Below are 9734 nucleotides of genomic sequence, written 5' to 3'. Positions count from 1 at the left end.
AAAAGGGCTTGGGCTAAATTTATTTTAAATAAAAATCATGCTATAACTTTATTTAATGAAAAAAAACTTAAATTTTAATGAAAAACCCTTAAATTTTAATAAAGAAGACAAAATAACTTAAATTTTAACGTAAATGACACAATTTTAATATAAAAAAAAATTAAAAAAAAAAGCCTGATGTGCGCGCGTTCATCACAGACACTGTTTATGAAAGTGAACAGTACTACACTATTTATGAAATCGAATGGTATTATGCTATTTATGAAACTGACCGATATTACACTACTTATGAAACTAAATGGTACTATACTATTAATAAAACTAAACGGTACTACTTTATTTATTGATCCAGATTCATAAATAATGCCTAGTTCTTGGTTTACTTTCATAAATAGTGTCTGGTTATTGGGTCCTATTTCATAAATAGTATATAGTAGTTGGTACAGCTTCATAAATAGTGTCTCATTCTTGGTCCTGTTTCATAAATAGTGCTTAGTTTTTGGTCATGCTGCATAAATAGTGTTCAATTAGTCCAGTTTTATAAATAATGTATAGTAATTGGTATAGTTTCATAAATAGTGTCTTTTTCTTGGTCCAGTTTCATAAATAGTTTCTTTCTTGGTCTAGTTTTTTTTTTTTTTTTTTTTTTTTTTTTTTTTTTTTTTTTAAAAATAGTATCTTCTTCGGTTTCGCTGCATGCCCTGAGCAACAACCACCTTCATGATGGTGATGATGGTGGTGATGCCCATGACGTTCTTCATACCCAGTTGTTCATCTCTTCTTTTCCACTTTCTTATCATGAGATACCCAAATCAAACCCATCCCTTGCTACAACTTTGTAATTCATGTAGAAATCAATCTCAACCCCTCAACCCAACAACCATCGACTCTACACCTTCTGCTCACTGGAGAATTGAATTTTCTCTGAATCTCTTCCATTTCTTAGCTTTCTACACCATACTTAATTTTCTTCCATTATCAATTTACAAAACAAGAACTAAAAAAATGTACCATATTACTGACTTGCTCGGTCACTGTATGCTTTTTGCGCTCGTTTTTGAGCTGGTTGTAATTTCCTTTCTCCTTGAATAGGTGGATGTTGTGGTGTTTGCAGTAGTCGAATCAACACTCAATATAAAAAGCTAAAAATTAGTCTTTATAATTAGGGTTTTTATCACATATAGTCCCTTAAATTGACCCATACGATAAAAATAGTACCTGAAAATAAAAATCGATAAATGTAGTTCTGGAATATAGGTAGCAAATCAAGTTGGTCACTCCATTACTATTCCACCAAAATTTCTATTAATGTGGTACATATATAAATGTATAGGTCCCACATGTTCATTAAGTATTGCCACGTACATTGAAAAAAAAAAAAAATTAACTATGAAAATAATAACAATACATAAAAAAAAAGGTGTGATATTCATACACCCGTTTTTACTTCTTACACATCTTTTTAATTTTCGATCGTGGAATCGAACGAATTGAGGAAGATCAAATAACAGAAATCAACAAAAGATGTGTAAAAAGTAAAAAATGATGTATGGATAGCACGTTCTTAAAAAAATTAACAATTACTATAACATGAAAAAAAAAAAAAAATGAATAAACACCATGATTGATTCGATTGCGGAACCATCATGATAATCAGGACCTGGGCCTCTTCGCAAATTTTCTTGCCAATGGGGTTGGTGTGCTCACGCGCTTTAGTTAGGTTCTTTTGGTTTTTTGTTTTTTTGTTTTTTGTCTCTCTTGTCCTTGTTTTTAAATAAAATTAGTACATGTTTTTTTTTTTTGTTATAATTCAAATTTTTGAAGTGTTTTTCATTATTATTTTTTTCTTTTTGTTGTGCAGTGCCAAATGGAAGGATATGTCAATTGATAAATAAATAAATAACAGGGATGGAAATTTTGTGAGAAAACATACCTGTTTTTACCTTTCCATACATTGCTATATTCTCAAACAGTTCCACGCTTTGATCATCTTTCAGTGACAGTGGCTGGTAGAGGAAATCACTTGTGTCCACATATCTAGCTACTTCTCTGTTACGAGTGGTAAGTAATACTTGGCACTCAGTTTCCTCATTCATTGGGATCCAGCTTCTAAAGAGTTCAATGCATCACAGTGATGTGAAATTAAACTAGCACACAAATTAAACCATCTTTTGGATAATTGTAGTATGGATAAGTAGGAATCGTTCTAGGCCGGGGATTAGGAGGGACTACTAATCTACTCAAATTAACTCAATTACATTTAACTAGACTTTAAAAACACTAAACTATACTCTTATGACTCAAAACTAACTCAAAATACTAAGAACTACACAAAACAAACAAATTGACTCAAAACTAACACTAAGGATGACTTTGGACGAATTCTAAACTAGAAAGACTCAAAACAATAAAAACACACCAATTTGACAGATTTTAACCTAAAAACACGAAATAGAAAAGGGGGGTTGGTTTTTTGACGAATTTAAGCTTAAACTAAGTACTTGCAGACACAAACTGAAGCTAATACGAAATTGGATGTTTTTAATAGGTGAATGGCTAACTAGAGGGTCCTTCTCCACACATGACACATATGTATACGAATCGATTTCTAGTTATTCTTCCTATAAACCATGAATGACAATGCCCCAGATTAACCGTGAACAGCACTAATTAACCCTCAGATTTTCCTAAGTTCATTGAATTGGACTCAGCATCGCAACCAAATTATTCTTGTCAAATTCCCTACACGAACATCATGATAGAGATACATATCAAAGATCATTATGTTCTATGAAAATCATAAGCATTGACAAGGCATTCGTAACTATGAACAGCATGATAGTCCTGCCAAGAATTCACTTAACACGATCATGACCAATGACCTCCACTACTTATAAATATAAGTTCATAACTATTAGGTGAAACTCCCTTATATTTTAGCATCAAATTCATGGACTAATAACTGAAAGTAATCAATTTATATGCAATATATGTTCATGGCTTTGAATTCGCCTATACCCAAAATGAGTTTAGTTTCTCATGTTCGCACTTAAACAAAGATAACTTAAATTAAACATTGAAAACAAAAGATAGAATACACCTAAGAACGCTCCAGTAATCCAAGCTTGAATGGCAGGGCACGACAAAGGATCTCCTCTCCTTTCTCCTTGCAAAGTTGCGGAACAAGAGGGATTTTCTGTGTATGATGGATGTGTGGTGTGATTTTGTGGTGAGAGATGGGTGTCTTCTGAGTGCTGCGGCACTATATATTTATAGGGAGAAAGTAAGGCACGGTTAGGGTGAGAAGGAGAGGAATTAGGATTCCAAATCATCAAAGAATAAGGACTCTTCTATTTCAGATTCCAGGGAGGAAAATGATTGGCCTTTGCTGCAGGAAACATCACTTCTAGAAGGCTAGGTGCGGCACACTTTTAGGTATAAGAGATAAGGCTTCTAGAAAGGGTTTGTTTCAAGTTTCTAAAAATAAAGGGATAAGGGGTTGATAAGAGCATATTTATGCGACTTAGTTAGCTTGTTTCTTGGCATTTATGTTGTTAGTTCGTAGTTATTTTATTATTTTAAGCTATTTTCGTGTGTTTCTAGGTCCAAAGGGTTAATGTGGCAAAAGGAATGGACGAAATTTGAAGTTTGTGCATCATCCTCTCCCTATAAATAACCATTTTAGCACACTCATTTCACCCAACACTTCCACTCATTACAACCACCCAACACATTCACCTACCACTACATCCACTCATTTCACCCAACACATCCATTCACTTACCACTACATCCATTCATTTCACCCAACACATCCACTCATTTCACCCAACACATCCACTCATTACAACCACCCAACATATTCACTTACCACTGCATCCACTCATTTCGACCACCCAATACATTCACCTACCACTACATCCACTCATTACCACCACCCACTACATCCTCTCCCCAGCCTATAAATATATCCATCCAAAGACACATTTAGGGGGACAGTTTAGGGAGAAGGGAGGAAGACACATTCTCCCGCAAGGCAAAGTCTTTTCTTCTTAACCGTTCTACACATTCCCACAACAAAAACACAATTCCGTGCACCTTCATTTCCCTTTCCTTGCCATGACCTCCATCCAACCTAAACACATTCAGCCATTCCTCCATACAAACAAACCTTCAAACACTCACCAACACCTTGTGCCGTAGCAAAGGAAGGGAAGGAAAGTGCTTGGACGTGCTTGTTGTCCAACTTGGATCGTTGGAGCGTTTAGGTGTTTTCTTTCTTTTGTTTCTAATGTTTAAATTCGTTTCCTTTCGTTTTGTTGAAAATATGAGTGGCTAAACCCCTCTTGGCTAGGGGTGATTTCAAAGCCATGATTATGTGTGCAATATAATTTGATAAATTCCAGTTATGAACTTTTGAATCGTGAATGCAATTGGCTTAACTATTTGATGGATAACTTATTTGTATTTGTTAATTAAGGGTCGACACTTAATTGGCATGCATAAATCCGTTGCTAGAATATAAGGAAGTTTCACATAATCGTTACAAACTTATATTCACATGTAGTGAAGGTCGCTTATAAGCGATCGCGTTAAGTTCAATTCCTAGCATGAGTGACATGATGTCATAGTTGCAAGTGCTTTGTCAATGCTTATGATTTTCATTAAACGTAATGATCTTTGATTGTATCTCTATTATGATGTCATGTAGGGAACTTTAGAAGAATGTTTTGGGTTGTTGAATGATGTCATCCAATCCAATAAAACAAGAAAAATCTGAGAGTTAACTAGTGATGTCACGGTTAATTTGGAGCATTGTCATTCATAATTCAATGAAGTAGTAACTGGAAATCAAGTTGTTTGCATACATGTCATGTGTGGAGAAAAAGTCTCTAGCTATCCCATCCATCATCTTATTTCTCAAATATGTTTTACAATCTGTCTAGTTTTTCATACTTGTTTGTTTGTTTCAACTTTGTCCAAAACTCAATCCCCCTTTACTTTAGTGTGTCTAATTAGTTAGAATCTGTTTTAATTTGTGTTTTTAAATGTTTTGATTCAAGAAAATATCAATTTTCGTCCAAAGTCATTCCTAGTGTCTAGTTTAAGTTTATTTAGTTGTTTTAAGCTGTTTTGAATATTTTAAGTTTGCTTTGAGTCTTGTGAGTCTTGTTAAGTATTTTTAAGTTTAGTTTTATGTTTTTGAGTCAATTTAGAGGTTATTAGCAAGCCCTCCTAATCCCCGGTCCAGAACGATCCCTACTTATACTTATACTACAGTTGTCAAAAGAGGGTTAAATTTGTGTGTTAAGTTAATTTCCGCATCAAGTTTTTGGCGCCGTTGTCGGGGATTAGCAACTTTGCTAATCCCTTGTTATTTCTTTTTGTTTATTTTCGTGTCTTTTTTTTTAGTTATTGACTTTGTTTCTGTTTATGTTTTTTTTTATTTTTTTTTATTTTTTTTTTACTTTTGATATTTGATTTAGTTTTGTTTCCTTGATTTCAGGTACTAGAGAAGTAAGACATGGATTTTGTTACCATTCAAGCTCAATTGGCGGAACTGAAGGAAAAATTTTGTCCTAGCTAAGAACAAGTGAGAACATTTGAATACATATGAAAACTATTAACACATGAAAGTAGGCATGCATTAAAAAACAATTCATAAAACCCATGACTTTCAAAGCCTAGTATATGGTGAACCAATAAACTCTTTAACAACATTAAAGATAAGGAAAGATTAAAGTTTCTTTACCCTTGAAGCTCATCCTTGATTACACAAGGGATTCACGTAAGTGGAGGGCCTTCATGTCACCTCCTTGCTCCTTAGATCTTCCTTGTGATTTTCTTCCTTTTAGTGCTCCTTTGCTTCTTTGAGGATTTGAGGATTTGTTCTCCAAAACACCAAAAGCTTGATGTCTCTAAGACCTAGTTTGGGAGTGAAGTGCTTAAAAAAAAAGCACCCATGAAAAAAAGCTGTGAGGGTTTTAGGTGTTTGGTAAACTGAAAAAAAAGGGCTTATTTTGGAAGCTGCTGTGAGAATAAGCTGAAATCAAAGGAAAAAGCTGAAGCTGCTATTTGTAGCTTTGGAAAACTGGCTTTTTTTCAAAGCACACGGAGCTGCAGTGCTTCTTTAATGAAAAGACACTATTAGACTTTTTTTTTTTCCAAAAGCACTTTTACAAAAAAGTTTACCAAACACTCTGCTGATTTATTTCACAGCCGCTTATTTTCACAGCACAGCCGCTTATTCTCACAACAGCTTTTTTTCAAAGCACAGCAATACCAAACCAGCCCTAAGTCTCTTCACCAAGGATGTGATGTGAAGATGAAATGGATGACTTAGGGAAGAAGAGATTGCTAGCTATTCCTTCCCTAGGTGGCCGGCCTCTTTAGAGAAAATGAGAGAAAATGTTTCACCTCATTTCACCAAGAAAAACCCTAAATGAAAATAAAGCTATAAAGTTGAATTTATACTTCATCACATGTGAGTGGCAAACTTGTAATTAATCCAAGTTTGACACTTCTCACCCTAATGGCCGGCCATATCAAATTGATTGGGCTAATTGCCCATTTTGTTTTAGTTGTCATACAACTTAAACATAATGGGCCTTGTGGACCAAAACGCTTTTGGGCCCCGAAACCCAAAATCAACATATAAGCCCAATACGAACATTTCATATAATTAATTAACTAATTAATTAACCTTGACCATTCTTCAATTAAACCATTTAATTGCTTATCCATTTCATTTAATTTCTTGACCAACATCCTTACTCAGTGTACGATCCATTAGGTTCCATTTAGCGAGGTAGTGGGCGATTGTTACTCTTAACGATCGATTGTGAATTGAAACCACATTTCAATTCTCCCTTAAAATCAGTGTTTGCTAATCTTTAGGGCTTCCACAAACCATGAGTGACACCTAGCAGCATATCATGGTTACCCAAGCTAAGTAGAAGTGGTTGGAGAACCTATCCAGTTACAACTACAATGCAATACGGTCCTTCTCTAATACAATACTCTTAATCACATTGTTTCAGGTGATAGTTTGTTTCATGTCTACTATCCAATGTGATACTTATCTATATGATTCAATTGAATATGATTTGGAACAAACTTCCTAAGTCATATTCATATGCTTTGGCCAAAGACTCTCGAATCATATCTTAGAGTATTCTCCTTCCACCATGGAAGGTTAGAGATTCCTTGTTGTGCATTCATATGCCTACATGACTAGGTAGCTTGACCACAACAATGTCGTGGACACTCCAATGGAATGCCTTTGACATGATCAAAGATCAAGGACCTAACCATTAGACATCTATGATGCCTCAGGTCAAAGGACTACTTTGCATATTGCAACTTTCGAGTTCTTACATGGCATGTATGTTCGAACTCTCTTTTGATCGTTGTTCAGTGTACTCGATCACTCTTTCGAGCACCTATGTGTTTGCCTTAGTGTCTAACACTAAATGACATGAGACTAGTCATACTCACGCTTGAGTCGACATAACACATACTAACCTTAGCGGATTGTCAATGCCCAATTGGCAATCCTATGGCTCGGAACATTTTAGGAATGAACATAAGAGAAAGGTCTCGATAATCTAACTTACTTAAATCACTTATCTCTTAGATCAAGTACATTCCTTGGATTCCCTTATTGCTTAAACACATGATACAATAAATAGTGATTAACAATAAGCTTTGCCCTTCATTAAACATATAAAATTTTAATACAATAAGTATTCCAAAAGCTATTACATCAAATGAGTGGCTTTGTGGGCATACTTCCAACAGGAACTTACTTCTCAATTGTCACAATATGCCGAAAGGACCACAATGCAAAGTGTCCTTACATGTGGTGTGTCCTATGGGCAAGGATATCCAACTCAGCAATATTCTCAATTTGCTGCGAATGAAGATGCTTGGGGTTATCAAGGCCATAGCCAATCATGGGACAACATGTTTTCCAACGCTTACAATTCGGATTGGAGAGATTATTTAGATTACATAGAACCTCAACAATTCCATCAAGATGGATATTGGCGGCAAGATGAGAAGTTCCATTCAAGACCTATGCAACCATCACAACCTCATATATAATATGCTCAATCAAACTCAAGTTCGTCAATAGATTATGATCGAATTTTTTATGAAATAAATTCATTGGTGCAGGGCTCACAAAATCAAACCAATGAGGCTCAACAAGATGGATATTGGCACCAATCTGATGAGTTTTACTTAACACCTATGCAGCCACCACAGCTTCCCCTACAACAATTCCAATCAAATTCAAGTATGTCCACGGATAGTGATCAAAATTTTCAATTACTAACCTCTTTGGTGCAGCGGCAACAAAATCAAAATGAAACAAACAAACAAGTATGAAAAACTAGACATATTGTAAAACAAATTTGAGAAATAAGATGATGGATGGGATAGCTGCTTTTTCTCCACACATGATATGTATGCAAACAACTTGATTTCCAGTTACTACTTCATTGAATTATGAACGACAATGCTCCAAATTAACTGTGACATCACTAGTTAACTCTCAGATTTTCCTTGTTTTATTGGATTGGATGACATCATTCGACAACCCAAAACATTCTTCAAAAGTTCCCTACATGACATCATAACAGAGATATAATCAAAGATCATTACGTTTAATGAAAATCATAAGCATTGACAAAGCAGTTGCAACTATGACATCATGTCACTCATGCTAGGAATTGAACTTAACGCGATCGTTTATAAGCGACCTTCACTACATGTGAATATAAGTTTGTAACGATTATGTGAAACTTCCTTATATTCTAGCAACAGATTTATGCATGCCAATCAAGTGTCGACCCTTAATTAACAAATACAAATAAGTTATCAATCAAATAGTTAAGCCAATTGCATTCACGATTTAAGAGTTCATAACTAGAATTTATCAAATTATATTGCACACATAATCATGGCTTTGAAATCACCCCTAGCCAAGAGGGGTTTAGCCACTCATATTTACAACAAAACACAAGGAAATGAATTTAAACATTAGAAACAAAAGAAAGAAAACACCTAAATGCTCCCACGATCCAAGTTGGACAGCAAGCACGTCTAAGCACTTTCCTTCCCTTCCTTTGCTATGGCACAAGGTGTTGGTGAGTGTTTGAAGGTTTGTTTGTATGGAGGAATGGATGTGAAGATAAATGGATGTGTTTGGATGAAGCAGCAAAAGCAAAATGAAACAATGCTCAATCAAGCTAAAGAGATGAGCGAATTGAAAAATCAACTTGGAGAGATTATGGAGTTCACGGCACAAATTCAAGAGCAAAGTGAACTCTCAAACTCAACTATTGAAAATTTGAAGGAAGATTTTGAAATCCATGATGCTATCACTTTGGGAAGTGCTATAGAGGTTGGAGGTGAACCCAAGACATCCAAACCAAGCCAAAACATGGATGAACAGCTGATACTCGAAGAAGAAGAGAATAACAAGGCCATGCCAAGGGAAGAACCACCCTTGTCGCAGCCCCATATGCCCTATATGCCGTCCACTACAACCAAGGTAAGCCTAAATTTAATTCGTCTTGACCCCGTTTCACCAAATGTCCTTATTCATTGTAGGATCATGCAATCCAAGGAAAAAAAGGGTGAGAAAGGCATCTTCGAAACCTTTCCAAAGAGTCAAGAGCAAGAAGTGGATGGGGAATGTCTAGAATTCATCAAAGAAGATACACATGA

The 9734-nt window shown here is 35.2% G+C and overlaps 1 long non-coding RNA gene across 1 annotated transcript in view; it reads right to left on the bottom strand.

Moving 5' to 3' along the window:
• Positions 1-610: 610 nt before the first annotated feature.
• The window catches only part of LOC126628697 (uncharacterized), a 74265-nt gene continuing 65141 nt past the window's right edge, over positions 611-9734 (bottom strand). The window contains exon 2 of the long non-coding RNA XR_007625522.1: positions 611-681. This is a non-coding gene — a long non-coding RNA (uncharacterized LOC126628697). The remainder of the gene's footprint in view (positions 682-9734) is intronic.

Source organism: Malus sylvestris, chromosome 7, assembly GCF_916048215.2.
Source record: "Malus sylvestris chromosome 7, drMalSylv7.2, whole genome shotgun sequence".
In the NCBI taxonomy this organism is placed as follows: Eukaryota; Viridiplantae; Streptophyta; class Magnoliopsida; order Rosales; family Rosaceae; genus Malus; species Malus sylvestris.
The sequence above is the reverse complement of the archived record's forward strand: the minus strand, read 5'-3'. Positions and strand labels throughout refer to the sequence as shown.